Source organism: Carassius gibelio, chromosome B11, assembly GCF_023724105.1.
Source record: "Carassius gibelio isolate Cgi1373 ecotype wild population from Czech Republic chromosome B11, carGib1.2-hapl.c, whole genome shotgun sequence".
NCBI classification, from domain to species: domain Eukaryota; kingdom Metazoa; phylum Chordata; class Actinopteri; order Cypriniformes; family Cyprinidae; genus Carassius; species Carassius gibelio.
The window spans coordinates 23,933,357-23,956,133 of NC_068406.1; the positions used below are offsets into that span (position 1 = coordinate 23,933,357).

General features: G+C 36.6%; 2 long non-coding RNA genes across 2 annotated transcripts; both read left to right on the forward strand.

Annotated features, from left to right (window-relative positions):
* The first annotated feature begins 364 nt into the window (after positions 1-364).
* On the forward strand, positions 365-12,137 carry LOC127968367 (uncharacterized). The gene is made up of 3 exons (XR_008155963.1): positions 365-599; positions 6,111-6,500; positions 10,682-12,137. It is a non-coding gene; the product is annotated as an uncharacterized LOC127968367 (long non-coding RNA).
* Positions 12,138-17,415: 5,278 nt separating this feature from the next.
* On the forward strand, positions 17,416-21,137 carry LOC127968365 (uncharacterized). Its single transcript, XR_008155961.1, has 3 exons — positions 17,416-17,668; positions 19,266-19,592; positions 20,763-21,137. It is a non-coding gene; the product is annotated as an uncharacterized LOC127968365 (long non-coding RNA).
* The last annotated feature ends 1,640 nt before the right edge of the window (positions 21,138-22,777 follow it).

Here is a 22,777-nt window from a genome sequence, read left to right on the forward strand (position 1 = left end):
GTCGTGGTGTTACCAGTTCAAGACTCGAACCCACAACCTTGGGGTTAGGAGTCAAACTCTCTAACCACTAGGCCACAACTTCCCCTTTTTGTGTATACAAGTGTGAATTTTGTGGGTGAGGCAATGTATGATTGTAACTACACTTAAGAGATGTTATGGATATTTTTGAGAGCAGTTGCATGCTTTACTAATAAACCCTGCAATTCTTCCATTTGTATTTTTGACTTCCTGTATTAAGTGTGATAAACGTCATGCACTCTGTGTATGAAAATAGGAGACTGCCAAATAAGGAGAAATGCAGGGACGTTTTGCAAATTTTATGCAAGGCTATAAAAGGCCAGGAGAGTTTTGTGTGGGGCCGCACCCCGATGGTGAAAACTTGCTTTTATTTTCATTTTTTTTTATTACATATGAGTTATTGTCTAATAATAAAGTGAAGCCATTACAAATGGTGATGCCTTAAACGTTTATTAAAATAAAAGTCTCGGAGTAATTTATACATTATACACAGAATAACACATTATTCTGGAACTGAATATTCCTTTCAAAACTTCAAGAAGTCTGAACTCAGCTGAGCAGATTTGGGTGCGATATCAGAGGTAAGGGTAAATGATTTGCAGCTGTTGATGAGAATATGGAATGTGCATTAGATGTTGTATGGATTTACCTTGGGATAAAAAACATAACAGCATCCATATCCAAAATACTAATTTTGAAGCAGTTACGTAAATTCTTTGCAAATTTATTTTAAATAAGTAGCTAGATAAGAAGGTTTAGAGTATGTGCAGAAAAATACTTAGAAGTATCGTCAAGTTATGTTTACCAAAGGCTTTATTTTATTCATAAATTGAAAAACCCCAAAGGAAAATCTCAAAGGAACCCGCTGCAAATTACACTTCCTAGTTCTGACTCTATTTGCTAGTTCAGATCTATTAATCTTTTAACTTAATACTTACATTTCATGTCCCGAAGAACCGTACTTTTCACACATGTACACTGGGGGGGCAAGCGCTCGTTTCATGTTGACATCATGTAAAAAATTTGCTTTTTTTCAATAAACGTTAAACAAGCAGGCCAACTTTATTTTATATACAGTGAAGATAGTGATGGAGATAGTGTTCTTGAATTTGCACTCACCTGAAGATCAACAATTTTGAATGTCATGCAACATCTGTGAAATCTTGCTGGTGTGTGCCACTTTCTTTGATATGGTAAGACTCAGCACAAACCTAGAAAACACGCACAATAAGTGTATAACCAACAATGGATGTAGAAAAGTAAAGGCAGAGTCTGTATCCTGTTATGTGACGACACATCACACAACTTGCTCTTCAACTGAATAGAAGTTTCCTTAGGTGTTACGGCTTACTCTTTCGATTCAGCATCCAGCTCAGCCTGCAATTAAAGAAAGTTTGTGAAGGTTTACTTCAAAGTTTGTAGATTGCTTTTTATATTTAATATATTGCAAAAATCCCATCTGTGTGTTTTAGCTTTAAGTCAAGTCAAGTCACCTTTATTTATACAGCACTTTAAACAAAATACATTGCGTCAAAGCAACTGAATAACATTCATTAGGAAAACAGTGTGTCAATAATGCAAAATGACAGTTAAAGGCAGTTCATCATTGAATTCAGTGATGTCATCTCTGTTCAGTTTAAATAGTGTCTGTGCATTCATTTGCAACCAAGTCAACGATATCACTGTAAATTAAGTGACCCGAACTAAACAAGCCAGAGGCGACAGCGGCAAGGAACCAAAACTCCATCGGTGACAGAATGGAGAAAAAAACCTTGGGAGAAACCAGGCTCAGTTGGGGGGTGGGGGGGTGGCAGTTCTCCTCTGACCAGACGAAACAAGCAGTTCAATTCAACGGCTGCAGCAAAATCAGATTGTGCAGAATAATCATTTGTTTTTTTCCGTTCTTGTCCGGGTGTCCAGGTCTTTACAGGGGATCTGTAACTGGGTCTGTAGTTGTCCTGGTCTCCGCTGTCTTTTTAGGGCTGTAGAGGCCCTTTCTAGGTGCTGATCCACCATCTGGTCTGGATACGTACTGGATCCGGGTGACTGCAGTGACCATCTGATCTGGATACAGACTGGATCTGGTGGCTATGGTGACCTCGGAATAAGAGAGAAACAGAATTATATTAGCGTAGATGCCATTCTTCATATGATGTAGCAAGTACATTGGGTGTTATGGGAAGTGTTCCCGGTTCCAGTTTAACTTATTAATGCAGCCTAAAAATCCTTTAGCAGATTTGGATATTAGAAGCATATTAGTGTGTTATGTGTAAGTCAGGTTTAAGAAATAGGTCTTTAATCTTTATTTAAACTGCAAGAGTATGTCTGCCTCCCAAACAATGTAAGGTAGGTTATTCCAGAGTTTAGGCGCCAAATGGGAAGAGGATTGTAGGGAGCAAGTGCAGTGTTGACAGGACCGGGCTAATATGGTCATTCTTCCTGGTTCTAGTAAGAACTCTTACTGCTGCATTTTGGACTAGCTGTAGTTTGTTTACTAAGCGTGCAGAACAACCAATCAAAAAAGCATTACAATAATCTAACCTTGAGGTCATAAATTCATGGATTAACATTTCTGCATTTGACATTGAAAGCACAGGCCGTAATTTAGATACATTTTTGAGATGGAAAAATGCAGTTTTGCAAATGTTAGGAACATGGCTTTCTAAGGAAAGATTGCTATCCAATAGCACAACTAGTCTCTAACTGATGAAGAAGAATTGACAGAGCAGCCATCAAGTCTTATACAGTGTTCTAGGTTATTACATGCAGAGTTTATAAATCCTATAATTAACACTTCTGTTTTTTCTGAATTTAGCAGTAAGAAATTACTCGTCAACCAGTATTTTATATCGACTATGCATTCCATTAGTTTTTCAAATTGGTGTGTTTCACTGGGCCTCGAAGAAATATAGAGCTGATTATCATAAGCATAAAAGTGAAAGCTAACAACGTGTTTCCTGATGATATCTCCCAAGGGTAACATGTAAAGCAAGAAGAATAGCGGCCCTAATATTGAGCCTTGAGGTACTCCATACTGCACTTGTTATCGATATGTTACCTCTTAATTCACTGCTACAAATTGATGGCGACATATAAGTACGATTTAAACCATGCTAATGCACTTCCATTAATGCCCAAATTGTTCTAGTCTATGCAAAAGAATGTTGAGTTCAATAGTGTCGAACGCAGCACTAAGATCCAAAAGCACTAATAGAGAAATACAACCATGATCAGAAGATAAGAGCAGGTCATTTGTAACTCTAAAGAGAGCAGTCTCAGTACTATGATACGGTCCTGATTGGAAATCCTCACAGATACCATTTTTAACCTAATTTTGGATTAAAGTTAATACTCTTAGCAGCTAGTTGTTTGAATACAAACAAAACAAAAATCACATTTACCAGGGCATTTCCCAAAAAAGCATTGTATGGCTGAGATGATTGTAGAGACATCTGCCACCACATGGTCTCAGCAATCAACTTAGCTCACAATGCTTTGGAGAACCACACCCTTAAGCATTGCAGTTTACTGCAGAGACAATCAAACTTTGATTACTGAAAAAATGCAAGCTAGTGCCCTTTACATTAAATTTGGAATTCAAAATGCACATTCAAAAGCACCATCTAGGAAAATGCTGCACTTTACAGTGCTGTGTAAAATCAGTGTTTCCCCAAAATGAAAACATTCCTTTATCATGATATTCTTACAACACCCAAAAAGCAAATGCAAACCTGATTCAAAATTTTTTGGACACTATACAAATTGTAAATACAAAAAGAATGCAATGATGTGTAAGTTTCAAATTTCCATATTTTATTCAGAATGCAACATAGATGACAAATCAAATGTTTAAATTGAGAAAATGTATAATTTTAAGGGAAAAATAAGTTCATTTTAAATTTCATGGCATCAACACATCTCAAAATTCTGGACAAGACCATGTTTGTCATGATCATCGGCTGGAGTGCCCATGAACTCCTATAGAGGGCACTGGACTCTGGCATCTTCCCAACTCCATTTCCCATAATCCTGTGCTTAGGGCCAATAACCACCAGGTGTTCACCATTTCCACTCCTTTATACAAACTCTGTTTGGACTCTCAACAAGTGCACAGACTTATTCTAGCCCAGTCTGTCAATTCCGAGCATTTCTCCTTGTGTTTGTTCCTCCCGTGTCTGACTTTGGATTGTTTATACTGCCTGTGATTCTCTGCCGCCTGCCCCGACCTCTGCCTGGTTTTGTTGCCGTTTATGGATATCTCGTGACACACCTAATGCTGTTCCTGATTTCTGCCTGTCTGACCATTCTTTAATAAACTACTGCCTATGGATCCGAATGTCTCTGACTCCTTGTTACAATGTTTACTACTGTGTGGCATCCCCTCTTCTTTTTATAACAGTCTGCAAATGTCTGGCGACTGAGGAGACAAGTTGCTCAAGTTTAGCAATAGGAATGTTGTCCCATTCTTGTCTAATACAGGTTTCCTAACTGTCTTAGATCTTCTTTGTCACATCTTCCTCTTTATGATGCACCAAATGTTTTCTATGGGTGAAAGATCTGGACTGCAGGCTGGCCATTTCAGTACCCGGATCCTTCTTCTACGCAGCCATGATGTTGGAATTGATGCAGTATGTGGTCTGGCATTGTCATGTCGGAAAATGCAAGGTCTTCCCTGAAAGGGACGACGTCTGTATTGGAGCATATGTTGTTCTAGAACTTGGATATACCTTTCAGCATTGATGGTGCCTTTCCAGATAAGCTGTAAGCTGCCCATGCCACACCAACTCATGCAACCCAATACCATCAGAGATGCATGCTTCTGAACTGAGTGCTCTGGATCATGTTTAGATAGTTTTAGCTGGCAACGGTGAATGGCTCGGTGGAATGTGTTCTTCAACAATGTTTTCTGGAACTATTCCTGAGCCCATGTTGTGATTTTCATTAGAGTAGCATTCCTGTATGTGATGCAGTGCCATCTAAGGGCCCGGAGATCATGGGCATCCAGTATGGTTTTCCGGCCTTGACCTTTACGCACAGAGATTATTCCAGATTCTCTGAATCTTTGGATGATATTATGGACTGTAGATGATGATAACTTCAAACTCTTTGCAATTTTTCTCTGAGAAACTCCTTTCTGATATTGCTCCACTATTTTTCACCGCAGTTGCAAAATGGTCGTCCAGCTGTTCCTTATATGTACATTTAACTTTTCTAGCCTCTTATTGCTACCTGTCCCAACTTTTTGGAATTTGTAGCTCTCAAGAAATCCAAAATTAGCCAATATTTGGCATGACATCTCAAAATGTCTCATTTTCAACATTTGATATGTTATCTATATTCTACTGTGAATAAATTATAAGTTTATGAGATGTGTAAATTATTCCATTCCTTTTTTACTCACGATTTGTTCAGTGTCCCAACTTTTTTGGAATCGGGTTTGTAAGACATTTTCACAGTTGTTTTGATGTACTTACAAGTTGTTCCATTAAGTTTGCTCTGGTTGCTTGTAGTTTTCCGCCATGTTGAATGAATTCTTCTGAACATCGGTTAGAGCAACGATGTGACATCACTTTACATCAATCAGTAAACTTAAAAAGTTTACTCAAAACTGTTGAGTCACACAAAAATAAAACTAAATTCATTATTCAGAAAATGTAATTGTTATAAGTTGCTTCAACAATTTAACAGACCAGAAAATGAAAATTTGATGTTAATCCAAGATGTAGGTGACTTTTTTTCTTCAGTAGAACTCAATTTATGATTTTTAGCTCCAGTCGTTGCAGTCTCTCAGTCGTATAATGCATGGCAAATGGTTACTGAATCTATGTGAGAAAAAAAAACATGCACAGGCATATCCAAATTCAACCCTGCGACTTGTGACGATTCATTGATGTTTAAAGACACAAAACGATCGGTCTGTGAAAGAAACTGAAAATTCTCAAAATTCTCCAGATGAAGTTCCCATGGAAAGAAATTTTCCAGCCTTGCAACCCTAGTAGAAGCTCATGCTAATGTCACCACAATGTCAAATGTCTCTGACATCTTTATCCTTAAAAAACATTAACAAAATTACAAAACTGTTTTTCCATTAGATTCCTGCACCTATACATCACCATCAGAAGACAACATTCAAAAAAGCACAAGAGAAGAACCAGTGTCCAGCAAGAATCATCTCAGTTGAGCACGAAACAAAAAAGAAAATCCATCAAGATCATTTAGTAAACTTACAGCAAGAAGAACAAGAAGAAATGAACATTCAAATACCAACACCAGCAGTATCAATGACTGGGCTCTCCGTTCAGCCTGCTATATCGGTGGTTCAGCCTGCTGTAATGGTTGTTCAGCCAACTGTACCATTGGTTCAGTCCACTGTGAGTCAAATGCCAGTTGCTATTGTACGAGATTACATGTGCTACTCCATCTTTAACATGCTGTGCTGCTGTTTCCCTCTGGGCATCGTTGCTATCATCTTCTCATGCAGTGTAAGTCTTCATTCATTTTCAGTTTCATATCTGTGTACCTCAGTCAAACAATCCTATAAATCAAGCAATTTAACTGTCTGTTGCATGAAAGAACTACAATATTTACTAAATTGGCCACACACATTTAGTCTAATACCCTGATGCAATTTTACATTTTTATTTATCTTTCTTTCCTGACTATATATATATAGTGGTGGGCCTTTATCGGTGTTAACGTGCTGCGTTAACGTGAGACTCTTATGGGGCAATAAAATAAATATCGCCGTTAATCTATTCTCAAAGTTGGGTTGAGATCTGGGTCTATACTAAGCAAGCTATGATGACTTTCACCTTGATATTTTATATAACTGACTGGCTGAGGTCAGCCTAAAAAGATGCTCAGGACAGTTGACGGACCACTGCTGCACATCGTCACAAAAGCATATCTTTTTCATGTGTTTTTGAGCCCTACCGTTTGTCGATTTAAACATTAAATCATCCAAAAAAAAGACGCGGAAAAGTTGAACAGAGTAGCTGGTTACGCGCGCGCTGTGTTCGGTGCGCCCGAGAGAGAGAGAGAGAGAGAGAGAGAGAGAGAGAGAGAGAGAGAGAGAGAGAGAGAGAGAGCCGCGCATCACGGACAGCGACACTGAACCGAGCTCTCTTCTGCAAAGTTCTCCTCGAAGTCCCTCCTGCACCTGAACGAACAAATACAAATCACAGTTTGAACAAACAAAAAGATGTGAAAGAGCCTGTGGCGAGTGGGGCGGGGCTGAGAGACATGGGAACAGGGAGTGAGGCCGGCAGAAATACATACAAAATATGTCAAAATATCCACCTTGGAAATTTTGCTCGAAAAAACTGTCAGTTATTTCTTAAGTGAAAGTAAACAGTTTACAGTTTATGGTAAACATTAATAAATGGGATGTGTTTTATACTGGATGCGTTCATCGTCTCTTAAAGTGACCACGCCTAATTTAGCTACAGGCTGCTGTAATGTTAATCCAAGAAAATGAAAATGAAAATCGCTCACTGCTCTTGACTGAATTACTTTGTAGTTTTAACAGTCAAACCAAAAATTATTCAAACACCAGATATAATTTTTGATATAGATTATTAGATTAGATTAGATTAGATTCAACTTTATTATCACTGCACATGTAGGTACAAGGCAACGAAATGCAGTTAGCATCTAACCAGAAGTGCAATAAGCAGTAAGTACAGAATATACAAGGTCTATAATATGTACAATAACTAAAAATACAGATAAGTATTATGGACATCATTTACAGAAATTAAATACTATTAGCATGATATACAGATAGGTGTACTATGAACATACTATACAGATGGATTATGCAAAAGTGTATGTACACTGTAGGCAGAATTATGAACACAATTTACAGTATTGCAATGGACAGTAAAGTGCATCGAAAATATTTCAGTGTGCAAATGGATTATACAGTGTTCCTGGATGAACAGACAGCAGTGCAAGTAATAGCAGGTTACTGTTTTTTGCTTGTTGTGAATAAATAAATAAATCAGTCAGAGTGTTGAAGGGAGGAGGAGTCTATGTGTGTGGTGTGGGGGGTGTTGAGGGGTGTCAGAGGGCAGAGTTCAGCAAGAAAACAGCTTTAGAGAAAAAGCTGTTCCTGAATCTTGTGGTCCTTGTCCGGAGGCTCCTGAAGCGCCTATAGCAAAACTGTAATAATGTGAGAAATGTTGAAGGTGTCTGAATAAATGTAGGTTTGATTGTATATTTAATTTTTACATCGAAGACTATCCAGTGCTATTTTACATTTAACTATTTGGTTTCTGTACATTGACACCTACAAACTTGATAAAAACTTAAACATTGTGTAAATAGCACAAATAAATAAAAATAAACGAACATACAAATTAAACAATTTCAAACAGGGCACACTTTTTCAAGCACTTTGTGATCCATTTTGGAAACAGGAGATGAACCCCTTTTCTAATGCACAATCTAGCTTGATAAACCCCTTCTCAAAGACTTACTGTTTGTCAATTTTATTTGGATAACACACATATTCTGAATGCCTCTGGCAGAATTCTAATGAGCCATTTTAATCTAGATTAATTTCAAGATCACAGTGAGATAAATCTAGATTCAAAAAATTAATCTATGCCCACCACTAATATATATATATATATATATATATATATATATATATATATATATATATATATATATATATATATATATATATATATATATATATATATATACATATATATATTAGGGCCGGGACTCGATTAAAAAAATTAATCTAATTAATTAGAGGCTTTGTAATTAATTAATCGAAATTAATCGCATTTTAATCGCATATAAATATTTGACCTGAGAACAGTGAGAAGTAATTTATTTTCACATGGATTTATAATATACCATTGAATAATGACTGAATACATAAGTTTAAGCAACAAAATATTGTTTATTTTTGTTTAACCAAGTCTAGCAGACCAGTGCAATTTTTGCCATGAAGTGTAGCAATAGCATATTTAGAAACAATTTAGAAATAGTACATTTCAGAAATTCAGGAAGCTTATAGGTGCTGGAATCTTCTGTAAAGTGTTTTTTAAGTAATACACAATACTGTCAATTACATTCAGAACATTGGAAACACTGACTATTAGAAAACATCTCTCTGTTGCTTCAGAGGCCATAACATACTAAGTCCAACTCTCAATAACCTTGGCCAAAACAATAAAGAGTTCAAAATAAACTGTTGCACCAACAAAATAATACATAGTTCAACATAAAGTGTAAAGTGCACGCTAGCTGCTATATGTTTTGCATTTAGGTGATACTTGAGGCTCGATGTGCTGCAGTGATATGCGAACGCTAGTTGGTGCTTCAGTATAATCGGTCCGCCGAAACGCATCCAGTGAGAAACGTTCCGCGGTGAAAAAATAAGTTATTAAAAATGCGGGAATTTTTTTTCTGTAATTAATCTTAATTAACGCGTTATTTTTTGTGTAATTAATTAATCTCAATTAACGCATTAAAGTCCCAGCCCTAATATATATATATATATATATATATATATATATATATATATATATATATATATATATATATATAAAACACAGCTGTTTTTTGTTTTGTTTTTTTGTTTAGTGATAGTTGTTCATGAGTCCCTTGTTTGTCCTGTTGATCTGTCATGCATTATAACTTTTTTCCTTCTTGTTTTCTCATTATAACGACTTAATTTTCTCGATATCTCGACATAACGAGAGTTGTTTTCTCATTATAATGACTTAATTACCTCGTGATTTCGACATAACGAGAGTTGTTCTCTAAGAAGTTAAAAAACTGCGCCAACCGGTGGAATATAACTGATGGGGTGATGTATACCATCCACTTTTTTTGTACACTTTTGGAATAGAATATGACCTTCCTCGTGATCGCTATAATTTGTGCAGTATATAATGACTACTAAAAATGACAAATTATATATATATATATATTATTTTTTTTTTTTATTTTAAATAAAGGTAAAATTAAAAGTGAATTTTTAATCCAAGCAGCTCTGAAAGATCTTAGAATAGTTCTGCATTCTTCTGGATGCGCTCCACCTGTGTTTGTGGTGTTGCTTTGATCATTTAAACATGTTTATTACAAAAACAAAAAGTTTAGTGCACTGTCTCTGGAAATATCAACAGTGACTGATCAGCCTTTATTTATGTATTGTAGACATATTACTAGGCGAAGCAAAATTTGCTGAAATATAGGCTACAGTTAGAGCGCCCGGTTGTCCATCTGATGTGTGTCAAAGTTGAGCTTGTTACTATAGCAACAGTAGATCAATTAATCACTGTAAAAAAATCATTGCGAGATAACGAAAAAACAAGAAGTAGAAAATAATAATGCATGACCGCTTAGTACTTCCATCCAACAATGACTTGTTCAATAATATTTTCTAACTGGATGTTTCATAAAATGAACTACCGTATGTAAGCCAAATTTAATGATAAAAGATTTTGTTAAATTTAATTTACTTTTATTACATTTAATTTGCTAAATGTTAAAATTGTCAGCTATTTAATTTCTTTAACATTTCATTTTATAATAGGCTATAATTATATGGAATTAAATCTGTTAAACCAGCTTCTGATAGGAGTTTTTTTTAAGGTTTTTTCAAAATCACTTTAATAACTTGACATTTGTGTTTTCACAGGCTCGAGATGCTAACATTTCTGGAGATCGAGATTTAGCGAAGAGCCACTCCAGAGTGGCATTTATCCTGAACAATGTGTCTGTCGGTATCGGCCTCGCAATCATGACAGCAATCGTTGTCATTTATTTCAAATATATGCGAGAATAACATCTTTGAACAGATGTAGTATTCTGCTTCAAATGCATCTACTCTTTCTGTCAATGATAATGTCAACTCAAGTCAATGATTTTGCAGAAGAAATGAAAAATACTTTCCAGACCCTCTGAGGGAATTATCTAATGTACGCTTATGTTTTATTTCTTTTTGCATTTAATGCTGGCAGACTGCTTCACTGCTTTTTGTTTTTTTGTAAAATACAGCATTGCACTAATTACATTAATTGTTCTGGTCAGGGGCTTTCGCACTGGAGGAACCTTATCATAGTTCCTAGAACTATTGGCAGGAAAATTATTAGATTTAGGCGTATTACAACTCCAGAAACTATGAACTTATTGTTTTAGGATCTCTGTTTTGGGTAGTTAAATAAGGGTCTCACCGCTTCCGGTTCAAGCTTTTTTAAATATGAAGTTGTTTTACTCAAGTTTCCTTTAAAAGTAGATAAAAATAAATGTCCACCAGGATTTATTTCTAAAAGTTGTTTAGTTTCATTCTTTTGACTAACAATTAAATATACAAAAGTAATAAAATGTTAACAATAACTATATAAAACTGATTACCTTAAAAATCTATAGATTTAGCCATTATTTAATACAGCTGTTAACACGTTTTCTGAGAGCTATGGCTTGACCGCTGTGTAAGGATGAAAGAACCTCGGATATACTTTGATCTACATTTATTCATTTAGCTGATGCTTTTATCCAAAGCGACATACAGTTGCTAAATATATATGTCAGAGGTTGCACACCTCTAGAGCAACTAGGGGTTAAGTGTCTTGCTCAGGGACACATTGGATTCAAACCCAGGTCTCTCACACCAAAGGCATGTGTCTTATCCACTGCGCCAACACCACCCCATTGGATCTACAAAGAAACAGACAATACAAACATACACAGGCATTTCCAAGACATCCCACAGAGTGGAGGTGTAGGAGACCTCCTTCCCTTCTGTCCATTTGTTTCATTTTAAATCAATTCACCCATGCTTCCTTCTACTCAATCTGCTCAAAATGATTACAGGAAAATATTAATGCAAGTGAACTAACACTCACGTCTGGTATCATTTGAAATGTCTCAATGCAACTGTTACAATGTTCTCAATCTTACAAAAGTAGACTAAAAGATAATACAGATCCGAAGAGTTAAGAGATATTTTGAGAATGAGCCCACAGCATGAAGTACTTCTTACTCTTAAATTCATCTTTGAGAATTTGATGTCTTGTATTGATTTGATATCTCTGAATTGGCTATGTAATTGGCATAATACCTGACTGTTAATAAATTGCTATATTTGATTTATTCTAACTTCCTCTGAAATTATTTTCTCAAGTAGATTAATTGAAGGCGTATGTTAGCGAAAATCTGCGTTCAGTGCATTAATTGTGGGGGGCTAGACAAAATACTACTGAGAATTAGCATGACTTGGGCATATAGTATCTCACAGTACTAGCCATAACCTCTGGTTATTGTCTCACTATATTCAAGTTGTTATATTAATTATAGGGGCTAGGTAAAATACAACTGGAATAGCATATTTCACAATGCTAGCCATAACCTCTGGTTATTGTTTGAGCTTTAACTAAGTTGTTACATAGGTGACTACCACTATTTAAAGAATGACAAGCATGAGGCGGTCTATTAAATAGTTAGTCATAACCTCTGAGTAATGATCAGACTGGAGAGTTTGTGATCGTGGGGTACATGTATATCGGCCGGCATGATACACCCTGAGTGACAAAGATTACTAATGAATGAGTAAATATAAAGTAAAGAGTTAACTAACACAATCAAATGTCTGAAGAAGAAGAAGAAGAGACAAAAGAATCAAACAGTTTGCCTTTCAACCTAAATTTGAGGTCATACTAAAAATGGACTCCGATTAAATAATAAAATGGAGTCCACTGAAAAGATTGAACACACAAGAAACCTTCAGCCAGCACTGGATACCATCCTTGGAGTGCGCGGACCTTACAAATGGTGATTGGCAATATAATCTCCTAACAGGTGAGTGACCTATTATGTATTTGTACCGAACAAGAGGTTTGTCCGTCTCCTTCTCTTTCTCCAGCTGCTGTGGTAAGTCAGTTCCTATTTGAATTTTAGGAATATTGAGGAAAAGATTTAATAGCATCCCATGCAAACATATTTGTAGAATGAGACGGGATACTCATATTGATAGACTGGAGACCAGATCGGGTGGGCTTGAGAATTAGACGAAACCACATACTTGTCAGGGACATAATAGCAGCAGCGTAGACAAGGAATGACATTACTTGCTCTGAAATGGAAATATCTCTTTTTTTGCCTAAGCAACAAGAGACGAAATTTAACATTGGAATACCATCATCCAAATTATATTCTGGTACTCAACAGAGAGTCACAAAATAGAACCTTAAAGGAGCTATGTGGAGGTTTTTACTTAAAAAAAATCTTTAAGATAGCGTTTTCATTTGTACATGTATGAGCCAACCATGATGTAAAAAAAAGAATGACACCTTGACTGTCCAGCACGGTTGCCTCTAACAGCCTGTAGGCTCAATTGTTTGTGGAGGAGTCGGGCACGAATTGGCACGAAAATTCACTAAATGTGACGTCATGCGCGTTCTCGTCTACTTGGGCTTACAACCGTACGGCACGCCAGCCATTATAGTAAGCTGCGGCAATAGTGTTTTCAGATGGACTCTTTGGATGGAAAGAAGCGACCAGCCTCCGGCAGCACAATTCAGACACCCACTCACACTCCTCCTAAGAAAAAAAAAATTTGGTTCATTGCAACAAATGAGCAACATTTTAATGAGAATGAGCAAACAAAATAAAAATGCTAAATTATAAACAATCGGAAAACTTGTTATTGGATAAAGGAAGACAATTTAAGTTGATACATTTTAATATGAAAAGAAAGTTGGGCAAAACAGAGTGATAAAATCACAGATAAAAGAGCTTCAAAAAAGATTCATTGAAACTGAAATAATACCTAAGCCCTTGAGGACTAACTACTACAAAGCAGAAATCATCCTGACTGCAGTCAAACAATAGATGATAAGATTAAACAATCTGAAACTGATACATAGATTGAAAGCTATAATTTTATAAAACAAATTACTTTGTTTCCGAGAGTGGATCAAAGCACGCACTCACAAGACTCATGTTTCTCTCCCTGTTGAATGGGAGATGTTTATGGCCAAATAGTAACCCACAATTAAACTTATCGCACCTTATATCAAGCAAATGGCTACTGAGCCTTCATATAGTCTTGATGATTGTGCATTGCTCCAGCCCTGAGCTTGCCCGGCTCCTCAACACCTTTTCATATTCAAATAAATTGACAGGAGACTGCAATTTGTGACAACTTAGAACTTATTGCAGATGGAAAATTCCCGACGAGTTGTGATTTGACCATGTACTTCAAGTATGCGTGCGTTCATTGGATGTTAACAACTTCAGAGTCAGATCCTAATGCCTGTTAAGCGTTTCTTTCCCAATGCTCGCTGGTGTTTTCTCTGAAGCCCCGGCGTTACGCAAATGAAGAGGCCAAAGTGGCTTAAGTCCTTACAGTTCTTTTGGGCCGTATGGAGATCGCGGGCTCCTTGTTGTGCCACCTTTTCACAAGAGGACAGCCTAAAGATCTGGTCCACAGTTCACAGCATATGGTCACAGACAGAGGCTATACATTGGCCAAAGGATTACTAAAATAATATTTTGGTAATGAATTCAAGGTATCTACTGCCTATCTGGAGAAAGCCTTGGGCTAGCCCACTTTAAAGGCAGAGGATGTGCAGGAATTACAGGCTTATGCTTTGTTTTTTTGTACATGTTGCAATACCATCAATGAACTTTCATACACGTAAGGACTTAACATGCCTAGCAACATGAAGACTGTTGTAACAAAGTTACCTTGCAAGCTGAGAGAGCAATGGAGGGCTCAGGCTTGTGAGATTATGGAGTCCAGTCAAGGCAGAGCAAAGTTCTCTCACATTGTTGAGTTTATTGAACAACAGGTTAAGGTGATCTGATCCTGTGTTTGGAGATATCCAGGACAAACAGGGCACAGGTAAATTCAAATCCCAAGTGTGCAAGACTTTTAGAGGGAATAGTTTTTCCACTAATGTTGTTGTTTCAATTCCAACTAAGACTGACATTAGGTCAATACAGCAAAGACACTGCTCTGTATCTAAGTCTAATGGAAACTGTTTGTTCTGTGCAAATCAACATCCATTGGAAAGAAGTTTTTCTTTGAAGAGGAAGACTCAAGACAAGATGGAATTCTTGAAAGCCAAGGAAATGTTTTGGTTGTCTAAAGAAAGGACATATGAGTAAGGAATGTGACAATCGTTTGATCTGTGAGGTTTGTGGAGAAGTGCATCCAACTATCCTGCACATATATTGCAAGGAAAAGGAAAACTGGGAAAGAGTTGGAGGAAATGTCTAAAGTAGTGTCTGCTAAAACTTGTTTTCATACAGGGGCCGGTAATGAGAGGAGTTTAATGCCAATCATACCAGTTCAGGTGAAAGCTATAAAAGGTGAAAACGAAATGCATACCTATGCTTTTCTGCTCTGCTCAGCTACTTTTTTGTTCAGAATATCTAATGAAAATGTTAAGTTGGAGGAGTTGCTCAAGAATCAGTTCAATTATGATTTCAGCGAAAGGACTGCTGATAAAGTAGAAATGTCAAGGGAAGATCTTTGGTTTGTGGACATAATGAACCACACAGTCATGCTTCAGGATATTACAGCCTACAGTTGCCATTCAAGTCTGGTAATGTCATGTTACCTGACAACTGTGTTGCTAGGCAATGATTAAATGGCATGAAAAGGAAACTGGAAATAATCAAAGGGTTTCATGTAAAGTAATATCATTTTCTTGCTGATGTTGTACTTAAAGGTACCATCTCACCAACTAGATCATGTGGATGGCTCATGTAGTGTTTCATCCCAAGAAGGGAACATTGAGAGTTGTGTTTGATTGTGGAGCAACATATAAAGGAACCTCACTTAATAGCCAATTGTTGCAAGGCCCTAACCTTACCAATTCTTTGGTAAGTGTGCTGATGAGATTCCGGTAAGAGCCAGTAGCCTTCATGGCTGACATTTAAGCAATGTTCATCAAGTTAAAGTAGCCGACGAAGAGGTAGATTTTCTTCTGTTCTTGTGGTGGCCTGATGGAAAATTGACTATAGAGCCCATTATATTGAGAGTTCATCTTTTCGGAGCTGTGCCTTCTCCAAGCTGTGCTTGGTATGCCTTGAGACAGACAACAAAGGACAAATTAAGCAGATTTTCCAACTGAGGTAATTGACACCATCAACAATAACTTTTATATAGATGACTGTCTGAAGAGTGTCTCTTCTGAGGAAGTGGCCATCTCTATCGTTACAAATCTAACTGTTCTCTGTCAAAAGGGAGGTTTTCTGTTCAACAAAATGGATCAGCAACAGTCGCAAAGTGTTGCAGTCAGGACACCAACTAAGGATATACAGCAGCTAGATCTGGATCGAGATAAATTGCCTGTTGAGAGAGCTTTAGGTCTTCAGTGGAGTGTGAAACCGATATCTTTCAATTCAAGTGATGTCTGGCTCTCCTAATTCCTCCTGGAATAAGCACAGAGGGTAAAACTTTAACTTCAGAGACTAAAAGTAGACATTTCTATTTACTGCCAATAGAGGGCGGAAACAATATAGTCAGAACCCGGAAGAGTAATTCGCAATGGTTTCCATCTGTGGTAAATGTAACTTGAGGATACTTTTAAGTTTTGTTAAAATCCGGTTAATAATATGGAAGATCAATTTTCTGATCAATTCCATACTGGACCAATTTCTATAGGGAACAGAGACCGTGAAGCAAATAAAATACATATTGACTTTGGTGATCTCATCTTTAAAAAACTGCAAGTGGAAGAGAGTCAAAAAGTCAAAAAGCAAGAGAAAGTTGTGAGGCATCGCCAGACAAAGAAGAAACCTGGAAAACCCAGCAGAAAATTAATTTCAAATTGAGAAATGTAATAAAGCTGATGCGAAAACAGAAAACTCTGAATAGAAGAATAATGAAACTGATAAGAGAGATGGCTGAATATTATAGGATTAATCTTGAGCCGCAAGCATTAACAAGTGACTTTGAGTCATTAAAACTTAAAGCTCCAGCTCTAAAATTATATAAATTTCAGATTATTTAATCACACCTTCTGTTTCCAATTTCTATAAGTATTAATCTTTGAGGTTTAAATTGCTATGTGCTTTGTTTATTTAGACGATGGAGAGGAAGGACATGCATCTCACAATAAACTTGTGAGAACCTCTACCTAGTTGTGCTAATTTTACACTATCTACAGTATATACAAGTGTGAATTTTGTGGTTGAGACAATGTATAATTATAACTATGCTTTAGAGGTTTTATGGCTATTTTTATGAGCAGTTGCATGCTTTACTAATAGACCCTGCAATTCTTCCATTCGTACTTTTGACACACTGTATTAAGTGTGATAAACGTCATGCACTCTTTCTGTGTATGAATATAGAAGACTGCCTAATAAGGAGAAATCAAAGGAAGTTGATGCACATTTTATGCAAGACTATAAAAGGCCAAGGAGAGCTTTGTTTGGGGCCACACTCTGATGGTGAAGACTTACTCGCTGTTATTTGAATTTTTTATGAAATATGAGTTAGTGTCTACTAATAAAGCAAAGCCATTACAAATGGTGACACGTTAAATGTTTATTTAAATAAAAGTATCTGAGTAATTTATTTATGAGTAACACATTATTCTGGAACTGAATATTCATTTCGAGCCTCAAGAAGTCTAAACTCATCTGAGCAGATTTGGGTGCGATCTCAGAGGTAAGAGTAAATGATTTGCAGCTGTTGATGAGAATATGGAATGTGCGTTAGAAGTTACGTGGATTTCCCTCTGAGAAAAAAAAACATAACATCCATAACCAAAATTAAAAAATGTAAGTAGTTATGTAATTTTTTGGACACTTTGGAGTTTTTAATAAGTAGCTTTATAAGAAGGTTTAGAGTACGTGCAGTTTACATTGTAGAAAAATATTTAAAAGTTTCGCCAAGTTATGTTTACCATAAGTTTTATTTTATTCATAAATTGAAAAACCCCATAGGAAAATCTCAAAGGAACCTGCGGCGAATTACACTTCCTAATTCTGACGTCATAGTTAATAAATAAAAATAAATAAATAAATAAACATGTTAAACAAGCAGGCCAACTTTATTTTAAATACATGAAGTCAGTGATGGAGGTAGTTAGTGTTCTTGAATTTGCACTGACCAGAAGATCAAACATTTAGAATGTCATGCAACATCTGTGAAATCTTGCTGGTGTGTGCCACTTTCTTTGATATGGTAACACTTAGCACAAACCTAGAAAACACGCACAATAAGTGTTTAACCTGTTATGTGACGACACATCACACAACTTGCTCTTCAACTGAATAGATGTTACCTTAAGTGTTACGGCTTACTCTTTCGATTCAGCATCCAGCACAGCCTACAATTACAGGAAGTTTTTAGAGGTTTACTTCAAAGTTTGTAGATTGCTTTTGTATATTTAATATATTGCAAAATTCACGTCTGTCTATTAGCTTTAACCTAATTTTGGATTCATACTCTTAGCAGCTAGTTGTTTAATTACAGACCAAATAAAAATCACATCTACCAAGGTATTTCCCAAAAAAAGCATTGCCAAACATATGCCACCAAGTAGTCTCAACAATTGACTTAGCACACGATGCTTTTGAGAACCACAGCCCTAAACATTGTCGTTAACAGCAGTGACATTCAAATCGTATGGTAGAACTGCGTTTACTAAAAAAAAGGCCATCTGACGTTATTGTTAGTGCCCTTCTTTGACGCTAACATTATACTATAAGCAGTGACGCAACAATAGTACAATAGCATTCATATGTGCATTCAAAAGCACACTAGGACAATGCCGCGTTTTACAGCACTGTGTAAAAACAGCTTTTCCCAAAAATGGCAAAATTCCTTTATCATGAAATTCATACAACACTCAAAAAGAAAATAAGACACTTTCACAGTTGTTTTGATGAAGTTACAAGTCAAAAATAATAATTTAAATAGAATAGTTTACTCAAAAGTGTTGAGCCACACAAAAATAAAACTAAATTCATCATTCAGAAAATGTTATTGTTATAAGTTGCATCAACGATTTACCAGACTTTAAAGGAATAGTTCACAGAAAAATGAAAATTTGATGATTATCTGTTTACCCCCATGGCATCCAAGATGTAGGTGACTTTGTTTCTTCAGTAGAACACAAATTATGAATTTTAGCTCCAGTCGTTGTAGTCTCTCAGTCATAATGCATGGCAAATCATTACAGAATCTATTTATGAGAGAGGAAAAAAAAAAACCTTGCACAGCAACATAAACAAATTACAAAACCACTCCATTCCATTAGATTCCTGCATCTATACATCACCATCAGAAGACAACATTCATAAAAGCACAAGAGAAGAATCAGTGTCCAGCGAGGAGCATCTCAGTCCCATCAAGATCATTAAGTACATATACAGAAGAACAAGAAGAAATGAATATTCAAATACCAACACCAGCAGTAACAGTGACCGAGGTCTCCGTTCAGCCAACTGTACCATTGGTTCAGTCCACTTTGGTCATGAGTCAAATGCCAGTTGCTATTGTACCAGATTACTTGGGCTACTCCATCTTTAACATGCTGTGCTGCTGTTTCCCTCTGGGCATCGTGGCTATCATCTTCTCATGCAGTGTAAGTCTTCATTCAAGTAGGACTTTTTCTGGTTCCTATCTGTGTATCGCATTCAAACAATCCTATAAATCAAGCAATTCAACTGTCCACTGTTGCATGAAAGAATTACAAAATTTGTTGAATTGGCAACATGCATTTAGTCTAAAACCCTGATGCAATTTCATATGTTTATTTTCTGACTATATATATATATATATATATATATATATATATATATATATATATATATACAGTGGGTAAATAAGTATTAAGCACAATACCATTTTTGTAAGTTGCCTTTTGACTCGAAATTTTCACCAAATACCAGTATATCCAAAGAAAACAACACAAATAATTTCTGAAATTGTTGTGTGTAATAAAATGGTATGGTCCTAGAGAAAAATATTGAACACATGAAGAAACGGAGGAGCAAAAAGGCATGGAAAGCCAAGACACAACAGAAATATAACAGTCATTAGAAAACAATCCTGCCCCCTTGTCGATCACCTGACTTGAATTCAATAGACAATAAGAACTACTGATCATAGTTCATTGAAGAGGCCAACAGAACCTTCAATATTTGAAGACTGTGGAAGAATGGGCCAAAATTACACCTGAGCAATGCATGTGACTAGTTTCATGTTAAGAGCACCTTTAGAAATAGTTAATAGTTAAACTGCCTGCTGTTCTTCAGAAAAATCCTTTAGATCCCACAAATTCTATGGTTTTACAGCATTTTTGTGTATCTGAACCCTTTTCCAACAATGATTGAATGATTTTGAGATCCATCTCTTGACACTGAGGACAGCTAAGGGACTCATATGCAACTATTACAGAAGGTTCAAATGCTCACTGATGCTCCAGAAGGAAAAACCATGCATTAATAGACTTAAGACACTTTAACACAATTTAGCCCTTAAATCATAAAAAAAATATTGAAATTAATGACCTACCGTATATAAGTCAAATTGGATAATGAAAGATTTTGTTAAATTTAATTTACTATTATTACATTTAACTTGCTAAATATTAAAATTGGCAGATATTTAATCCCTTAAAATTAAATTTTATAATAGGCTATAATTATATGGAATGAAATCTGTTAAACCAACTTCTGGAGTTCAGGAGGTTTTTTTTCACCAAGGTTTCTTCAAAATCACTTTAATAAGCTTGACATTTGTGTTTTCACAGGCTCGAGATGCTAACTTTTCTGGACAGCGAGACTTAGCGAAGAGCCACTCCAGAGTGGCATTTATCCTGAACAATGTGTCTGTCGGTATCGGCCTCGCAATCATGACAACAATTCTTGTCATTTGTTTGAAATATGCTTGAACAACATCTTTGAACAGATGTTTTATTCTGCTTCAAATGCATCTACTCATTCTGTCCATGATAATGTCAACTCAAGTCAATGATTTTGCGGAAGAAATGAAAAATATTTTCCAGACCCTCTTAGGGAATAATGTAATAAACATTTATCTTTCATTTCTTTTTGTATTTAATGCTGGCAGACTGATCTGTTTGATTAGCATAAATGAAATGCTTTACTGCTTTTAACTTAATCCTTAATCCTAATAAAAACATTTTTTTTTGTAAATTACACATTAAAATACAGTGAGCCCATGAGTCCATAGCATGAAATGTGTCCAAACACTTCACACTATGTAATTTTCTAAAAGCCAGATACAGTATGCTTAGGTATCTCAAGGTGTATTACTCTTAAAGTCATCTTTGAGAATTTGATGTCTTGTATTGATTTGATATCTCTGAATTTGTTATGTATTTGGCATAATACATATTTACCTGACTGTTAATAAATTGCTATATTTGATTTATTCTGATTTACTCTGAAATTATTTTCTCAAGTAGATTATGTGAAGGTGTATGTTACTGCAAATCTGCATCCAGGGTTAGATGGAGCATGGGGCACATCAGGTGAGATTCTAGATTCCTGACTAACTGTTTGACTTTGTTACGAGGAGTCAGAGGCGTTCAGATCCATGTGCAGAACTTTATTCAGAGAATGGTCGGACATGCAGAAATCAGGAATGGCGTCAGGTATGTTAGGGGTAACCAGAATCGAAAACAGAACCAAGCAGAGATCAGGGCAGGCAGCAGAGAATCAGAGTCGAAATACACAATCCAAGATCAGACAAGGGAAGAACAAACACAAGAGGAAATCGCTCAGAAATGTTAGACGGGCTTAACAAGACTTTGCAGTGACTGAGAGTGATTGTGCTGCTTAAATATATGTCTGTGTATTAGCTGCAGGTGTGTGTGTCTAATAGGCTGATGAATGAGGTGCAGGTGTGGCAAGGTGATTGTCATGCAGTGATTCATGGGGAATGTAGTTCGAGTGTGGTGCAACAGAATGAAAGTTACTAATGTCCAAGTGATTATATGGTGACATATGGTGGTTGATGGAAAGAGGAGATGCCAGAGTCCTGAGTGGAGTGCCCTATATAAGAGTTCATAGGCACTCCAGCTGATGATCGTAACAGACTTTAGTTAAGTTGTTATGCAGTTGCACCAATTATGCATTAGGCTCGACAAAATACTATTGAGTATTAGCATGGTTTGAGTATATTTCATAGTACTAGCCATAACCTCTGGTTATTGTTTGAGCTTTAACCAGTTGTTTGGCGGAGAAGTGTGAATTCCACGCTGAGTCTGTAACGTTCCTTGGCGACATTATTTCTTACAGGAGGGATCAAGCCTGATCTCACTAAAATAGAAGCTGTCGCCCAGTGGCCTTTCCCTGATTCTCGTAAGGCTCTGCAGTGTTTCCTGGGTTTTTCCAACTTCTACTGGCGATACATCAGGAATTTTGGTCAGATCGCTTAACCGCTCACAGCCTTAACCTCCACTAAGTTGTCCTTCAGATGGAGCCGGGAGGCGCAGGTAGCCTTTGACCTTTAAAGACCCGTTTTGTCTCTGCACCTGTTCTGTTGGTTCTAGATCCTGAGGCATAGAACATTGTCGAGGTTGATGCTTCGGATGTTGGCTTTGGCGCAGTTCTATCCCAGCATTCTCTCCATGACGGGAAGCTCCACCCATGTGCGTTCTTCTCTCGACATCTCAGCCCTGCAGAATGTAACTATGACATCGGCAATAGAGAGCTGTTGGCGGTACGATTGGCCTTGGGTGAGTGGCGTCACTGGTTGGAGGGGTCGGTGCAGCCCTTCTTGGTCTGGATGGATCACAAG